Raw genomic sequence first — 18,101 nt, 5'->3', positions numbered from 1 at the left:
ATCCAAAAGAGGCCATACCTGCTTGGAATTGCTCATAATCCCCCCTCACCTGTGATTGGTGCTCCTTTTTGAATGTTCTGGATTTTTTAGAGTCTAGTCACTTTTGTAGGATAAATGCTAGGGCTCATGCGATTAACTCAAAAAAAGTAATCGCGATAAAAAGAATTAATCACGATTAATTGCACTGTTAAACAATAGAATACCAATTGAAATTTATTAAATATTTTTGGATGTTGTTTTCTATATTTTCAAATATATTGATTTCTGTTGCAACACAGAACACAAAGTGTACAGTGCTCGCTTTGTATTATTATTTTTGATTACAAATATTTTCACTGTAAAAATGATAAAAGAAATAGTATTTTTCAATTCACCTCATACAAGTACTGTAGCGCAATCTTTTTATCATGAAAGTGTAACTTACAAGTGTAGATTTTTTTTTTGTTATATAACTGTGCTCAAAAACAAAACAATGTAAAACTTTAGAGCCTACAAGTCCACTCAGACCTACTTCTTGTTCAGCCAATCACGGAGATAAACAAGTTTGTTTACATTTACAGGAGATACTGCTACCTGATTCTTATTTACAATGTCACCTGAAAGTGAGAAGAGGCATACGCATGGCACTTTTGTAGCTGACATTGCAAGATATTTACATGCTAGATATGCTAAATATTTGTATGCCCCTTCATACTTAGGCCACAATTCCAGAGGACATGCTTCCATGCTGATGTTGCTCGTTAAAAAAATAATGCGTTAATTAAATTTGTGACTGAACTTCTTGGGGTAGAATTGTATGTCTCCTGTTTTGTTTGACCCACATTCTGCCATATATTTCATGTTATAGCAGTCTTGGATGATGACCGAGTACATGTTAGTTTTAAGAATACTTTCACAGTAGATATGACAAAATGCAAAGAAGGTACCAATGTGAGATTTCTAAAAGTAGCTACAGGACTCGACCCAAGCTTTAAGAATCTGAAGTGCTGTCCCAAATCTGAGAGGGATGAGGTGTGGAGCATGCTTTCAGATGTCTTAAAAGAGAAGACTGCAATGTGGAAACTACAGAACTTGAACCACCAAAAAACAAAATCAACCTTCTGCTGGTGGCATCTGACTGAGATGATGAAAATGAATATGCGTCGGTCCACTCTGCTTTGCATTGTTATCGAGCAGAACCCATCATCAGCATGGACACATGTCCTCTAGAATGGTGGTTGAAGCATGAATCTTTAATGAATGTGGCACGTAAATATCTTGTGACGCTGGTAGAACAGTGCCATGCAAAAACCTGTTCTCATTGTCAGGTGACACTGTAAACAAGAAACGGGCAGCATTATCTCCTGCAAATTGTAAGCAAACTTGTTTGTCTATGCGATTGGCTCCACAAGAAGAGGGACTGCGTGGACCTGTAGGCTTTAAAGTTTACATTGTTTTATTTTTGAACATTGTTATTTTTTTGTGCATACATCTCTACCCCAATATAACGTGACCTGATATAACGTGGGTTCGCATACAACGCGGGAAAGCTCTGACACACAGCTCTGAGCAGCGTGTTGAGCATGCTGGGCTGGGCCGAGGGGTTGGATAAGGGGCAGAGGGTCTCGGGGGCAGTCGGGGGCTCCCCACCCAGGGTCTGGGAGGCAGGAGCTGTGGGGGGAGGGCACTTTTGGGGGCCCCGCAGTCCCAGAGTGGCCCAGGGGATTAGCGGGGGGCCAGTCCGCTTCCCTTGCCCCAGCCCCAGCCGTGTCACTCGGAGGAGGTGGCTTGGGGAAAGGGATCCCTTCCCCCCTGCACTCACTGGCAGCAGCGGAAGCGGAGCAGCCCGGCCCCAACCCGCTCCACTCCACCAGCTCCCGGCCGCAGTGCTCCGCTTCCTGCCACAGGTGAGTGCGGGACCTTTCCCCAACCCCCCTCGTCCCCAGCGACATGGCTGGGGCCGGGGTAAGGAAAACGGAGTGGGCTGGGGCCACGTTGCTCCGCTTCCCGCCACTGGTGAGTGCAGAGGGCCTCCTTTCCCCAACCTCCCCGCGCTCACCGGCGGCAGGAAGCGGAGCAGCCCAGCCCCCGCCTGCTCCACTCTTCCAGCTCCTAGCCACGGTGCTCCGCTTCCCGTCTCACGTGAGTACGGGGGGCGTCCTTTCCCCAACCTCCCTGTGCTCACCAGGGGCGGGAAGCAGAGCGCCGCGGCTGGGAGGTGGGGGAGTGGAGCGGGCTGGGGCTGCGTTGCTCCACTTCCCGCTGCTGCCGGTGAGTGCCTGTCAGGGGGCGGGGTGTGTGGATAGGGGTCGGAGCAGTCAGGGGATAGGGAACAGGGGGGTTGGGTAGGGGGTGGGGTCCTGGGGGTGATTAGAGAAGGGGGTTTCTGGAGGGGGCAGTCAGGGAACAAGGAACAGGGGGGGCCAAAGCAAGTTCGATATAATGCGGTCTTGCCTATAACGCGGTGAGATTTTTTTTTTGTCTCCTGAGGACTGCGTTATATTGGGGTAGAGGTGTAATTCTACATTTGAAGTTCAACTTTTATGATAAAGAGATTGAACTGCAGTACTTGTATGACTATTTCTTTTGTTTTTGTACAGTGCAAATATTTGTAAGAAAAATAAATATAAAGTGAGCACTGTGTTGTAATTGAAATCAATATATTTGAAAATGTAGAAAACATGGAAATATATTTAAGTAAATGGTCTTCTCTTATTGTTTAACTGTACAATTAATTTTTTTAATTGCTTGACAGCCCTAGTAAATGCACCAAGACCCAGGAAGCTGACCACAGGCAATCTGGAAATGTGTTGCTCTTTTGAGGCATTATGAAGTGCTGGTTGATTATCCAATATAAATACCTTCACAGACTATATAAGAAAAGCAGTGAACCTGAAGAAAGCCTGTTTAGCTCTGGCAGGGAGTTCTTCCCATCACTCATCATCAAGCCCTCCAGCCAATTAAGAAGGCCATGAGTCTTGGTGGTGAATAAAGCATGGAACTAGAACAAATGAGTTGTACTGCTGGTCCTGCCACTGATAACATCATTTCCTTTAAGTGAAAGTAGCATACACAGAATTCTCTAAGGGGAGAATTCTCACAGTGGGGAGAAAAAATATAAGATGTCACTGTGTGTGGAAGCTGGATCTCATGGCTGGGTAGCACAAGGGCTGCATTGAGGCTAACCTGCCCAACCCCTCCACACCAGCCATAGAATTTTACAGGCACACAGGAAACCTGATGGTGGACCCTTAAAGTGTGGTACCATAGCCAGGCTGTTTCTCTACTCTCTGGAGCTATGCCAGGGTGGTATGCATTAAGGCTAAATTTTTGAAGTGTCTAGGGGTTTCAGGCACCTCCATTTTTGAGTGCCCAACTTCACTTCACTTTAAAGGGGCCTGATTTTTAGAGTGTGGATGCTCAGTAATTTCTAAATAACTCAGAATAATATATTTCAAATAAACTTCATTGTGCAAATAGTTTAAAGCTAATTCTATACATAGACTACTATATATCTGAAGAAGAGTTATGTGTACAGGAGCCATGTGCTAGGCTCATTAATCACAGTGAGCCATTTTAATCACTTTTTTTTTTTTGAACACTGGAGTTGTCATTATTAAAACTTTAACGGGAAAATGTCAGATACAACACACAATCTAGCATGCCTTTTGATGTTTGAGAAGAGGCAATAGAACAGACTACAGTTTGGAGTTGTATAAACATTTTCATTATGTAAGGTGAGAATGGAGAAAGCATAGCTAATGGATACCTACCGTCCATGGCTTTGGTATTTAAATATCTACCCAAGATATGGTTGGACTATTCCACTTTTAACTTCAAAACATACTAAAAGATTTACTTGTTTATATTTTCACAGTTTATAGCAACAGTAGTGATTGCTGGGTTGGGTATTTTCTGGTAGGTAAATGACTAGCTAAATTAAAAACCAAAGTCAAAGCTTCCTTGTCAGTCAGTATCACATTTAGAGGTTTTCTGTCAGTTAAATTGCAATATGAATAAAATGTGTGCACTGTATAACAGCTTTTTTTTCTCAAGGTATCCCAACTGGTTTTACAAACATTGATCAGCTTCTGGAAATAAAATATAGACAGATGGACCAGAAACCATTATATGCTCAACACTTAGCTTTGCGGCCTGATTCTGATTTCTGTTACACCTATTTAAATCCAGATTAAATCAATTTAAATTGGATTTACAGCACTGTAATCACAATCTGGCCTTTGGACATTAGGATGCTGTCCAAGACGCCAAAGGGTGGTCAATTACATTTTTCAAGTGGGGTTGTTGTTTTTTTTACTGCTAATAGGGAAAACCCCACATTAAATATTCTGCTCTATATGTTTATAATATTCAGTAAAATTAATGTCAAATAAGGTTAAGAAGATCATGAGGAAAATTGGAAAGCAAGAAAGCTGTGTATATTTATATGACAAATATTGAACAGTATAGAATATGTAAACTGGCTGAGAAAATTCTCTTAGAAAAACACTGATTTTGTTTTCAAACATGACTTTTTTTGTAATTTAGTCTGCCATCTACTCCCAATAAAAATCTCTTCTAATTCCCAGATTACCATTAACAAGATCAGATTTAGGTACAAAATTTTTTTTAAATTTTTTTCTTTTAGGTTGAGGTTTCATGATTAGTCTTAATGTAATAATATCCTTTAGGTTTTGGTCCTTGGAACTAGTACCATTTAGTAAAAAGTACAGTGGTAAAAAGCAAACAGCAACCCCACTTATTATAAATAGCAATGTACTGTAATATGTTTACTAAGAATTTTAAATGCCGTTTGTTTTATAAGCAATAAGAATTTTATTAATCTCTAACTCTCATAAACAGATCAAGTGGTAAGTACAGCTGTATGTTTTTCATACAAATATCCTTAAGGTGCATTTGCAGGGATTTAAAATGAGACTAGTTGCATTAAAACTGTCGTTTCAGCCGTTTGTTTTTACCAAAAGTTCCAAAGCACTTCTCTAGACAAGTTTAGTCCTGGAAATCGGGACCTTAGACTAGAAAGTTGAACAGGTATAGTAGCTAAAAACATATGATTGTACTGAGCATCTTTTCTATTCTGATTTGCTTAATTGGCGGTTGGCTCCAGCCAAAAGGTTCTCGGGCCCTTTAGTTTGATTTGTATGGTTAATGTCAGTGAGTCTGGTTTTGGTTTGGATTCTGGCTTGTACGGATACAGCTGGATACTGAGACATTCCACCTTTCCTCACACCAGGTATAAAGGCAGGGAGAAGGGAGAAAATGTCACTGTGGCAAAGTGCTAGAAGAGGTGAGCAGAAAATTAGTTTTTCTGGAGTTGCTGCAAGTGACACCCCATAAACGAGCTATAAGAGGTTGAAGTAAGACTCTGCAAGAGTGTGAGATAAGCATATATCTCAATGAAACTCTATGGAACTTAGAGACAAAAAGTAAAAATTTCCAAAGCACCTACGTCAGTGGTTCTCAAACTTCATTGCACTGCGACCCCATTCTGACAACAAGTTGGGGGAGAGAGGGCCAGAGTCTGAGTAGAGCTCGTGCTTCAGCTTCAGCCCCAGGACCCAGCAAGTCTAATACTGGCCCTGGTGACCCCATTAAAATGGGGTTGTGACCCACTTTGGGGTCCCAACTCACAGTTTGAGAACTGCTGAAAAGTGATACAGTTGTCTATGCCAACTGTCTAGCTTGGTTACAGTTATGATTGTAGTGATACCCAATGTGGATGATCTCTGAGGACTGGCTGTGTGAGTTAAGTTTATAATCTTTATCCATTATTTTTTGGAGCAGTAGCCACATTCAAGTTGACTCAGCAGAAAATACATGGTTTAAATGGGTAAAGAACACTACCTTGTACCTTAGAAATGGTCCCTCCAATTTTGGGTTCAGGCATGTTGGTATAACGGTCGGGGGTGGGGGGGGAAGTACCATTCATTCAGCTGTGGATAAATAGGGGAGTTCACTTCCCATTTCTGCCAGTTTGGGGAAAAAATCTGAATATGTCACCAGACCAGCAAATAAGAAATATTAGGAACAGAAAGTGCTGATACTCCTTTTAAAATGATGAATCCGAACAGGAAAAAAAAAAGAAGGGAGTTCTGTAATTTAATGTGGCTATAAAACATGCCAGAGATTGATTTTTTTTTTTTTTCTTTTTCAAACTTCCTAGCTTGTCTTTCAGAAGTAAAACAGTATGCTCTGAGAATGGCTGAAAAAGCACATTTCCTGTCCAGCTCTGAGAAGATAAAGGATGAATGCTTTGGTTGTGAGCTTCAAGCTATCATTGTGATTTAAAAAAAAAAATTAAGACAATTTTTGATTTTGTTTTAAATTTTTTTTCTTAATTCAGGTATTTGTATTTGACACTCTCTTCAGTCATTTTCACTCTCCTGTTGAAATCCATGACTTGTGCAACTAAGCTATTTTACTTTGTTAGTTTTAATAATTAAATCTTTATTAAAGATCTCAGATAACAGGCAGAAGATATGTAAGCCAATGAATACAGCTGCTATTAAGTACATACCATTTAACTAGTGTCTTCACTTGTGTATATACAGATGGTATCAGAATACCAAATACAGGTTATAATCTGACTGTTCTTGGGCCATGATATGGGAGCTACATTGGGGAAAAATTATTAGCCTCTCTTCATTTTGGGGGGTGGGAGAGGGAGAGAAACAAATCTAAAGCGTTCAATTATGGGAATAAGAGATTAAAGCTCTGAGGGGCAACACATTTGAAAAGACAAATTATAAGTCTACAGAGCAGAAACTAAGGCCTGATCTACACTATGAGTTTGTGTCGGATTTAGCAGCGTTAAATCGAATTAACCCTGCATCTGTCCACACAATGAAGCCATTTTTTTCGACATAAAGGGTTCTTAAAACTGATTTCTGTATTCCTTCCCAATGAGGGGATTAGCGCTGAAATCGACATCGCCATTTCAAATTAGGGTTAGTGTGGACGCAATTCGAAGGTATTGGCCTCCGGGAGCTATCCCACGGTGCACCATTGTGACCGCTCTGGACAACACTCTGAACTCTGATGCACTGGCCAGGTGTACAGGAAAAGCCCCGGGAACTTTTGAATCTCATTTCCTGTTTGGCCAGGCAAGCTCATCAGCACAGGTGACCATGCAGTCCCAGTATTGAAAAAGAGCTCCAGCATGGACCGAACTGGAGGTACTGGATCTGATTCCTGTATGGGGAGAGGAATCCGTGCTATCAGAACTACATTCCAAAAGACGAAATGCCAAAACATTTAAAAAAATCTCGGAGGCCATGAGGGACAGAGGCTACAGCAGGTACGCAACACAGTGCTGCGTGAAACTTAAGGAGCTCAGACAAGCACACCAGAAAACCAAAGAATCAGACGGACGCTCCGGGACAGAGCCCAAGACATGCTACTTCTACGCTGAGCTGCATGCAATTCTAGGGGGGGCCGCCACCACTACCCCACCCTTGTCCGTGGACTCCGATGATGGGGTACTCTCCACCATGCCTGAGGATTTTGCGAATGGGGAAGATGATGAGGAGGAGGAGGACGAGCTTGAGGAGAACACTCAGCACATCATTCTCCCCAACAGTCAGGATCTTTTTATAACCCTGACTGAAATACCCTCACAACCCAACGAAGCCAGAGAAGGGACCTCTGGTGAGTGTACCTTTTAAAATATAATATATGTTATAAAAGCAAGTACCTAGGGAGGTGGTAGAATCTCCTTCCTTAGAAGTTTTTTAAGGTCAGGCTTGACAAAGCCCTGGCTGGGATGATTTAATTGGGGATTGGTCCTGCTTTGAGCAGGGCGTTGGACTAGATGACCTCCTGAGGTCCCTTCCAACCCTGATATTCTATGATTCTATGATTAAGTAGCCATGAGGACTTGGGATGCATTCGTGGCCAGTACAGCTACTGGAAAAGTCAGTTAACATGTCTGGGGATGGAGCAGAAGTCCTCCAGGGACATCTCCATGAAGCTCTCCTGGAGGTACTCTAAAAGCCTTTGCAGAAGGTTTCTGGGGAAAGCAGCCTTATTCCGGCCTCCGTGGTAGGACACTTTTCCACGCCATGCTAGTAGCAAGTAATCTGGTATCATCGCATGACAAAGCCTGGCAGCGTATGGTCCCGGTGTTTGCTGGCATTCAAGCAACATCCGTTCTTTATTTCTCTGTGTTATCCTCAGGAGAGTGATATCCTTCATGGTAACCTGGTTGAAATAGGGCAATTTAACTAAGGAGACATTCAGAGGTGGCCGTTCCTACTGGGCTGTTTGCCTGTGGCTGAAAAGAAATCCTCCCCTCAGTTAGCCATGTGGTGGGAGATGGGGGGCATTGGCCCTGAGCTGTTTGCATTTGGCTAGCAGGGATCTTCCCTGCTACCAGCCGTTTGGTGGGGTGAGGGGTAAAGCAATCATCCCAGAGACTTGGATGGGGGGGAGGGGTTAGTTTGGTTTCTGCTGCCGCATGTTAACAGGAAAACCACAGCACTAAATGGCCAACTCAACGTGCTTTTCTTGGTATGGGAGAGGAGGGCGCTGCTGTTATGAAGGTTGCAGAAGCCAAAAGACTATGGCTTACCATGGCCACCTGCAAGCTGAATTCTGTTGCCTGGCACTACGTGTGTGATCTCTAACACCAAAGCCACAGGCACTCAATATAAGATGCAAAATGCAACCTTGTACCAAAATCACATGTGCTATGTAATGTGAATAGTGTTGTTCACCGTGAAAGAGTATAGCCATTGTTCTGTAAAACGTATCTTTTAAAATACTTCACTCCCTTTTTTTTCCTCCAGCAGCTTCAAATATTTCAAGCCTCCCTCCTCCGTCCCAAAGGCTATCTCAGATAAGGCGGTGAAAAAATGCGTGCGCAATAACATGTTCTCTGAGCTCATGCAGTTGTCCGGCACTGACAGAGCTCAGAAGAATGTGTGGAGGGACACAATAGCAGAGACAGGAAAGTGGCCGATGAATGTGAGGAGAGGTGGTGGGAGGAAGATCAGAGGAGGCATGAGGCAACGCTGGGGCTACTGCGGGATCAAACGGACACGCTCCGGCGTCTGGTGGAGATTCATGAACAGCAGCAGGATCACAGACTGCTGCTGCAGCCCCTGTTTAACCGCCCTCCCTCCTCCCCAAGTTCCATAGTCTCCTCACCCAGACGCCCAAGAATGCGGGGGGTGGAGGCTCCGGGCAGCCAACCACTCCACCCCAGTGGACAACCCAAGCAACAGAAGGCTGTCATTCAAGAAGTTTTAAAGTGGCCTTTTCCTTCCCTCCTATCCTCCTCCCACATCCCACCCGGGCTACCGTGTGAGTTATCTCCCTATTTTTATAATCAAATAATAAAGAATACATGTTTTTTAAATGATAGTGACTTTTTATTTCCTTTGCAAGCAAGCTGTCATCGAAGGGGGGAGGGCGGGTGGCTTACAGGGAATTTAGAGTCAACCAAGGGGCTGGGTTTTCATCAAGGAGAAACAAACAGAAGTGTTACACAGTACCCTGGCCCAGTCATGAAACTGGTTTTCAAAGCTTCTCTGATGTGCAGTGCTTCCGGCTGTGCTCTTCTAACCGCCTTGGTGTCTGGCTGCGCGTACTCAGCGGCCAGGCGGTTTGCATCAACCTCCCACCCCACCATAAACATCTCCCTCTTACTCTCACAGAAATTGTGGAGCACACAGCAAGCAGCAATAACAATGGGAACATTGGTTTCGCTGAGGTCTGAGTGAGTCAGTAAACTGCGCCAGCGACCCTTTAAACGTCCAAATGCACACTCTACCACCATTCTGCACTTGCTCAGCCTATAGTTGAACAGCCCCTCACTACTGTCCAGGGTGCCTGTGTATGGCTTAATGAGCCAGGGCATTAAGGGGTAGGCTGGGTCCCCAAGGATAACTATAGGCATTTCACATCCCCAACAGTTATTTTCTAGTCTGGGAAGTAAATCCCTTCCTGCAGCCGTTTAAACAGACCAGAGTTCCTAAAGACGTGAGTGTCATGAACCTTTCCCGGCCATCCCACGTTGATGTTGGTGAAACATCCCTTGTGATCCACCAGTGCTTGCAGCACCATTGAAAAGTACCCCTTGCGGTTTATGTATTGGCTGCCCTGGTGGTCTGGTCCCAAGATAGGGATATGCGTTCCGTCTATAGCCCCACCACAGTTAGAGAATCCCATTGCAGCAAAGCTATGACCTGCACATTTCCCATAGTCACTACCTTTGATAGTAGCAGCAGCTCAATGATTGCGTTGGGTACTTGCATCACAGCAACCCCTACAGTAGATTTGCCCACTCCAAATTGATTACCGACCGACCGGTAGCTGTCTGGCGTTGCAAGCTTCCACAGGGCTATTGCCACTCGCTTGTGAACTGTGAGGGCTGCTCTCATCTTGGTGGTTTTGCGCTTCAGGGCAGTCAGAGTTCCATGAAAGTGCCCTTACGCATGTGAAAGTTTTGGAGCCACAGGGAATCATCCCAAACCTGCAACGCTATGCAGTCCCACCACTCTGTGCTTGTTTCCGGGGCTCAGAATCGGCATTCCACGGCATGAGCCTGCCCCAGTAACACCATGATCTCCAAATTGCTGGGGACCGCGGTTTTAGAGAAATCTGTGTTCATGTCCTCATCACTGCGCTGCCGTCGCCTCCTCGCCTGGTTTTTCAGGTGCTGGTTCTACATAAACTGCACGATAATGCGCATGGTGTTTACAATGGTCATAACTGCTGTGGTGAGCTGAACGGGCTCCATGCTTGCTGTGCTATGGCATCTGCTTGGGCAATCCAGGGAAAAGGGCGCGAAATGATTGTCTGCTGTTGCTTTTACGGAGGGAGAGAGGGTTGGCTGATGACATTTACCCGTAACCACCTGACAAATTTTTGGCCCCATCAGGCATTGGGAGCTCAGCCCAGAATTCCAATGGGCAGCGGGGACTGTGGGAATTGTGGGATAGCTACCCACAGTGCACCGCTCGGAATGTTGACACTTGCCACGGTACTGTGGACCCACACCGCCAAATTAATGTGCTTAGTGTGGATGCATGCACTCGACTTTATACAATCTGTTCCCAAAAATCAACTTCTGTAAATTGGAGTACTTTCGTAGTGTAGACATGGCCTACATAAATTTGAGTTTATGAAGGCTCCTCTGCTACATACAGCTATACTGGTGTGAATTGTCACTCATCAGGCAGCGTTATTAATTTCACTGGGACTCCATGTGGGTCACAGAGTGTGTACTGGCATATCTGTTTGTAGGATTGATAGTTGAGAGAGAATTTGCTCTTGAGTTGAAAGCAGAATTATGTAGAGCTAGGAAAGAAAGCCAGACAAGTTGTTAGCATGCAGGCTGAAGAAGGCAGAAATTTTCAGTAACATCCCAACTATCCCTGGTGAGCAAGGGTTAAGGTCTTTTCATGTACTGTGATGCAGCTGGACCACTATTGCACTTTAGTGAAGATGCTACTATGTCGAAGAGAGAGCTTCTCCCGTTGGCATAGTTAGTCCACCGCCCCTCCCGTCAACACAGCTCTGTCTACACAGGGGGTTAGGTTGGTATAACTATGTCACTCACGGGTGTGGATTCTTCACACCCCCATGTGATATAGTTATACCGATATAGATCTGTAGTGTAGACCTGACCTAAGAGTCACCAACACCAAACTACATAGCCAGACATTCAGAAATTTCTGGGAGGAATCTTACACTGCAACACCTACGAAGGCTGTTGTCTCAGGACTCTTACAAACTCAGAACTCTTACAAATCTTGCAGGGCTACCTGAAAACAATGCTATGCTGAAAGCACCCACTAACCACTCTATTCATTTTGTTGTATAACTATGCAGAAAAAGGTAACAGAACCCTTTGGAAAAATATAACTATTTATGTTATGTATAGAGAGAGAGATCCTGGAAACCACAGTGATGGGCACATTAGAGACACCATGTGATGGATCATAATGTTTTTAGTATTCTTCTGAAAAGGAAAATAGCTCAGTTCATTCCCTTCTCTCAATCCCTGTTTCTTCCAAAACGGTCTGAGACTGTGCAGAGATTTCTCTGTTTTTATTGCTCCCCCTTTTAAAGTTTTTTAGCCTCGAAAAGACAAAAATGTGTTTATCTTTTTTGCCTTTTTTCTCATCACTGTGGTCAGATACCAAGAGAGAAGTTACAAAAAGATAAGTTGAATAACAGATCTTGTTTTTCAGCCACTTGTGAGGCTGCCGTGATCTCCAGTTCCCTATTTTCATAAGTTGTTTTTCCATCTTAACGATGAATGAGTACAAAGAATAAAGACAGTTTCTTACCATTATGTGAATTGCAGTTGTTGTTTTAAATCTGAATCAGTGTCATTTTTAAATCCCGAAGTTTCACAAGGTTTTTTTTTTTTGTTTGTTTTTTTTCCAAAAATTAAAGTTTTTATTCCAGCTGGGGCGTACAAATTTCTTAAACATGTCTTAATAGCACATTATTTGCTCTGCTTCGTGTATAACCAAACCAAATGTTGTGAATATTTCTAAAGAGAATTACCTAGAAACTGGCAGTTTAAATGTAGTATTATAAAGCAATTTAGATTGATGTGGTTCGAATAGTTAATGATTCCAGTGGGAACAGTTGGGAAAAGGAGACCATAAATTACCACTGAGATGTGGTCTTGTCTGCTATGTGTCGGTAAAACAGACATTACTCAAACTGATCATGTCAAGATATGAATGTAATCAGCTGGTGGCTTCTAGGGGGCTTACTTACAGGATCAGAAAATTAGGATGCATGAAGGAATGTCAGGTTGATTGAGATAAATAATATTGATTGTAAGGATTTTGTGAAGTTAAACCAAAGGCAAGCCAATGAGATGATTTAATCACTGTTTTCTTCTTTTTTTGATGCATATTTTTTTCATTGGGCCAGAATACTGTTTGCCGACATCACATCTGCCAACCTTCCAAAAACGAATTATGCTGAACTGTAAACGGACCAAACATCACAGTTAAAAATAACTAAATGATGCCATCTGCTGTCATAAAATATCATTTAATGTTTTATGAGATGCATGAATAGTTTTGATAACTAGAAATGGAAATTGTATGCATTTACTAAAATGCTTAAAGCGGTTGTATGCCACAGAGACCTTTGTCAGAAAAATATAATAAGTTTGATTCTCATTAGCTAATGTAATTTTTAGAGTACATGTGGAGATTTTGCTTTAGCTACTATGAAATAGCTGACTGAAGCCTGAGGCCTTTAACCTGAGCCCTGCTGCCCAGGGCTGAAGCGAAGCCTGAGGCCCGCTTCGGCTTTGACCCCAGGACCCCACCAAGTCTAACACCTGCACTGGTGACCCCATTAAAACGGGGTCGCAACCCATTTTGGGGTTATGACCCACAGTTTGAGAACCCTGAGCTAGAATTCTGTTTGGGACCTGAAGCTTGAAGTTTCTATAATATAAACCAGCGGTGGAATCCAGCATTGCCTGAATCCCATCCTAAGTGCATCTATCCCATCTATTCATTTCTGCCAGGTACACTATCATATTATCTGAGCATCTGGAAATCTAAAAGAGCATCTGTTACCCTTGAGTGCACACCTAGGGAGAAAGTGTAGGAGGATCAGGGTCCTCCAGGTATCCTGAAACCCATGTCAGTAAAAGAAGTGGAAAGCTTCTTGTGCAGTTATTTGAGAGAATTAGCTGTTATTTTATATATGTATATAATACTAGGTTTGTGTATTTCTGACTGCAAGAGTTAAAGACATTATGAACCTAACAATATTTTCCTCAAATGCAGCCATGGTACATAATTGTAATTCATAGCAGAACTCATGAATAACTACTTGAGCAAGTATTAAAGCATTCTGAACTGCCCCTAGCTCCCCACCGTTAATAATGTTTACAAAATATAAGTGGCAAAGCTTATAATGTTTACAAAATATAAGTGGTGTAGAACTGAAGATGCAGAATTTTAAAATTTATTAATATGTTCTTAGTTCTTTACTACTTTTTGCCTTGGTATACAATGCTCTGAAGTAAAAATGGCTTATATTACACCCTTGTGCCTGTAATACAAATATTCTGAAATCTATAACGGGGAATGTAGGCCCCCATCCTGGAGAAACTTGGGAACATGCAAGAGTAGTCCCATTGAAATCAACATGAGTACTCATATGAGTGAAGTTATTTATTTATATATGTATATATGTAAATGTTTTCAGGATCAGGACCTTAGTATCTTACTTCAAACAGGTATACTGTAGATCCTGTCTCTAGAGTAAACAAGTCCTAATAAGCATTCAGAAATGTGTAGATAAAGGCGCATGGTTTTTTGTTCAAATAAGACGATTACTTACATACATACATACATACATGTGTATTTCTGTTTATAAAAAATACCTAAGCACCCAACCCATATTGTTTGGATTGCTTTTACATTGTGTAACATCCATAGAAAAATGTATCTAATTAATTTTATACATAAATATCCACTTGCAGACATAATATGGTAGAACTCCATATTAGGCATCATAATAACAAAAGCCCTTCAACCTCAATTTCTTTCTCGCTCAATGTTTGGTAGCAAAGATGGACTTTGTAGCATCCATAGAAGATGAACACATGGAAAACCAAGCTAGGGAATGAATTTCACCACTAACAATTCCTTAGGGAGAAGACCCTGGCCAGCAGCCTTTCAAACCAAAGGGAACATAATGCATCCATAGTGCAATAACAGAAGGTGTGCACTCAGGTACACTTAAACTATGCTGGTGGTCTGCAGTATCTATTGGTTGTAATTTACTATAAACTTTTCACCTCTATATCCAGGAACGCCAACCTCAAGTGTTCAAAAATCAAGTCAGACCTCAAAAAATCATGAGATTGACATAAAGATCATGAGATTAAAAACATTCTGGGGTTATTTTTATTTGTCCTTTGGTTTCTGCGCCTGTAGGGTGCACTCAGGTCACAGCTTTTCTCCACAATTATGAGGGCTAGAAACCTTTTTTCCCCTTAAATGGAAACTGAGATTCACATATAGTCACAGGATTCGAGGAGATGAGTCTTGAAGGAAAACACAAAATATAAAATTGAGTTGGCAACCCTGTACACCATACAGCTGATGGAAGATTATGGTCTAGGATACATTCCTGTACACACACACCTGTTTCTATTTAAAAAAAAAAAAAATTAGTGATTGGGGTAAATGTGATATGAAAGTAAGACAAACATGGCATAGCTGTTTCCATACACATGGAATATATTGTGATGTTTGGATAGTACATAATCTATAATTAAAGGTATTACAGCCAAAATGTGTACTTTCCAATAACGTGTGAACTATTAACAAGAGCACACGGATCCATCATATAATGCATTGTTGTAGTGCCATGTCTGTGTTATAACTTTATGAAATGCAAGTAAGCTGATGTTAGGCTGGCACCCATTGTAAAGCTACTGAGCATCAGGAAGCTTCACTGGGATAATCTTCAAAAAATTCTTGTAATTAACAATTGTAAAAAAATTGGCTACATAATATTGTTAGTGGAATGTCTGGGCCTCTTCTATCACAGAGATTTTAATGCTGCGACAGGGGTATTCAGCCTTTGCAGCTCCCTGGTGGGGGACCTGTGATCCTAGTACACCCCACTCAAAGAAGCACTGAGCTGAAGGGAAAAGAGCGACAAACATGGGTCTGCCAAGCTTGCTTAGAGAGGACTCGCTGGAGCAGCCATCTTAAAACCACAAAGATCTGGTTCTCCAACAACTATAGGACCTAGTAACAACCAATCAGAGCTCAGTAGCCTCAGATAAAAGGAGTTGCAGGGGCCTAGCAGGACAGTTTCTGGCTGGGTGTGGAGGAGGTAGTCTCCTTTCTGGCCAGAGGAGCCTGTAAATTAGCCTGAGTTTATGGGCTGTCTGAACTTACACTGGGATTGCAGAGAGAGGAGACCTGATGATGCTGACCCTGAGATAGGGCTGGAGGTAAAAGGGCCCAGTAGGAAGGGGCCCAGGGAACCAGCAGCAACAGGTAGTGGGTCAGCAGTGCATGGGTGCTGTGTCTAGGATACCCTGGTTGGAACTCAAGGTAGCGTGTGGGCCTGGGTTCCCCCACCAGCCATAGACAAAGTGGTGTAACCCCCAAGAAGGAGTCAGAACTTATTTGGGAGCCTGAACAAAGAGCTGTGTTTAAAGGGTCCAGAGCCAGGACAGAAGATCTCAGCAAAGGCAAATAGATTGTTAGTTATAGGACTCTAATACCTGGAAGGGGTTTGTTCGGACTTTGTGAGTTGGCTGGAGGGCCAAGCCACTGAAGACCAACCGAGGTTGGCCAGCAGCCTGCAGGGGGCACCAGGGCAAGAAAAGGAGAGTGGTATCACATGCTGCCACTGAGAGAAACTCAAGAGATGAGTGCTCCTTTACATATTCACTGTACTGTAGTCTTAAGTGGATATGGTGACAAAGCCGCTGTGTCAATAAGAGAAAAACTAAGTGCTGAGATCCTAAAATTGGCCACACAGTTTAAGAATTCAGGGCTAGGTTTTTAGTTTGTGATGCAGCCTAGAGTAAGAAGTAGTATGTTGTTATGCTGTCCTAGAGTAGCCTCCCAGTCTTCCTGCTGCTCTGAGGAGAGAATAACCACATTTGGTATAGACCTGCTGCAGCATACCCTTTCCAGTGCACTGGTGTAATTATGCCACCAGCTTCATGGGGACAGGGTCATGTCCCGCACTTCCAATCTCCTGCCCCTTCCCTGTATGGTGGGGGACATGGCAGTTCTGTGAAGAAGTGGTGGTATAGTACATTCCCTCAGTGGAATAACGGGATGCCTCCTCTTTTACTCTTTTGTATCATTGCACAGGAAGGGCCATAATCTGGCCCCCTGTGCTGTCAGATTTTGTAGTGTTTGTTTTACCTTCACGTCATTTATGAATTGGAGAGGACTGGAGGAAGATATACAAACATAAGAAGAAAAAGAAGAGAGAAAAGAGGTTGAAAAAAACACAGGGAAGGAGGTAGAACCAGTGTAACACAAATGTTTAAGTACATTCAGCTAGGCAGCATTATCAAACATTTTGGGTGTGCTATATACACTGTCAGGTGTGTGCAACATGGTTCCTGAGAACGTGCAGTGCACATCAAACAAAATATCAACTACCTGTCCATATACTGGAAAGTTTATATCTTACCAAAGCCTGGTATCCTGCAGCAAATGTGCCCTTGAGAGCAGAAAACTAAACCTGAAGAACAGCAATAAATCTAAAGGGCTGGTGGGGGGAGCCAGGAGCTTGGGGCGTCTTGAAATCTCAAGAACTTCTTGCTAAAGTATTTTAAAGGAGGAAAAAAACCTCAGGCATAATGCTTGCAATATGTTGGATTTTCTTTTTCTGGAAGATGGAGAAGATCCACAGGACCACATCCAGAAATAACCTCTTTTCCAACGGCCTTGCTAGAGCTTCTAATGAGCAGATCATTCTTAGAAAAGTGAAGCATGATGACAAAGGCAATTTTCATAACTTTCTCTGTGTTATGTAGTCATTTGGATGCAGTGCATCCTCCAGTACAAGGGGGCACTGTTTCCAACTGAAGTATTTCATTTCTTCATGATAACACATCAGGACTGGCAGAAACAAGAGACAATGCTCTGTAAAAAGCAGAGGAAAGATGAGCACAATGCGGATAGTAAGAAACAAGAAAGGAAAAGAGGAAACAGAGTAATAGAGATGCAAAGGAATTCTGTCCCTTCAGAATAGTCCCTTTTCTTCTGTCTGCCCTCCAACATTTTTACACCACAGTGTAATCACAGTGATATCTGAGTGCTTAATAATCCATCCCTTCCTCCCCCCCAAAAAGGAGCACGCTCTCTCTGTTCCTAGCATCCCCCCCATATGTGTTTTACTTTTATGACTCCTGGTCTTTTTCAGCTGCTTCCATAGAAACTGATTTGTGCATTGAATAGAGCTTTTTTGTGCCTTTCCACGTCCCCCGCCCCCAAGTGTGGCCTGCTAACCTTGACTGAAAGTGAACCAGTTGGATTGCCAAAGACTTCTAACTCTGTGTATTGCACTGAAGTAAGATCTATCAAATTGTCAGATCTCCTAGTTAGATTTTTAGGGCCCAGTTC

The 18,101-nt window shown here is 42.8% G+C and overlaps 1 protein-coding gene and 1 long non-coding RNA gene across 5 annotated transcripts in view; both read left to right on the top strand.

Moving 5' to 3' along the window:
• ARHGAP6 (Rho GTPase activating protein 6) overlaps positions 1-18,101 on the top strand; it is a 502,260-nt gene that overhangs the window by 303,802 nt on the left and 180,357 nt on the right. The window lies entirely within an intron of this gene.
• On the top strand, positions 1,779-9,362 carry LOC119566416. 2 transcript variants are annotated; one of them, XR_006287839.1, is made up of 3 exons: positions 1,779-1,886; positions 2,735-7,647; positions 8,790-9,362. It is a non-coding gene; the product is annotated as an uncharacterized LOC119566416 (long non-coding RNA). The 2 variants fall into 2 exon arrangements; XR_006287840.1 differs by having other exon boundaries at positions 8,787-9,355.

Source organism: Chelonia mydas, chromosome 1, assembly GCF_015237465.2.
Source record: "Chelonia mydas isolate rCheMyd1 chromosome 1, rCheMyd1.pri.v2, whole genome shotgun sequence".
In the NCBI taxonomy this organism is placed as follows: domain Eukaryota; kingdom Metazoa; phylum Chordata; order Testudines; family Cheloniidae; genus Chelonia; species Chelonia mydas.
The sequence above is the reverse complement of the archived record's forward strand: the minus strand, read 5'-3'. Positions and strand labels throughout refer to the sequence as shown.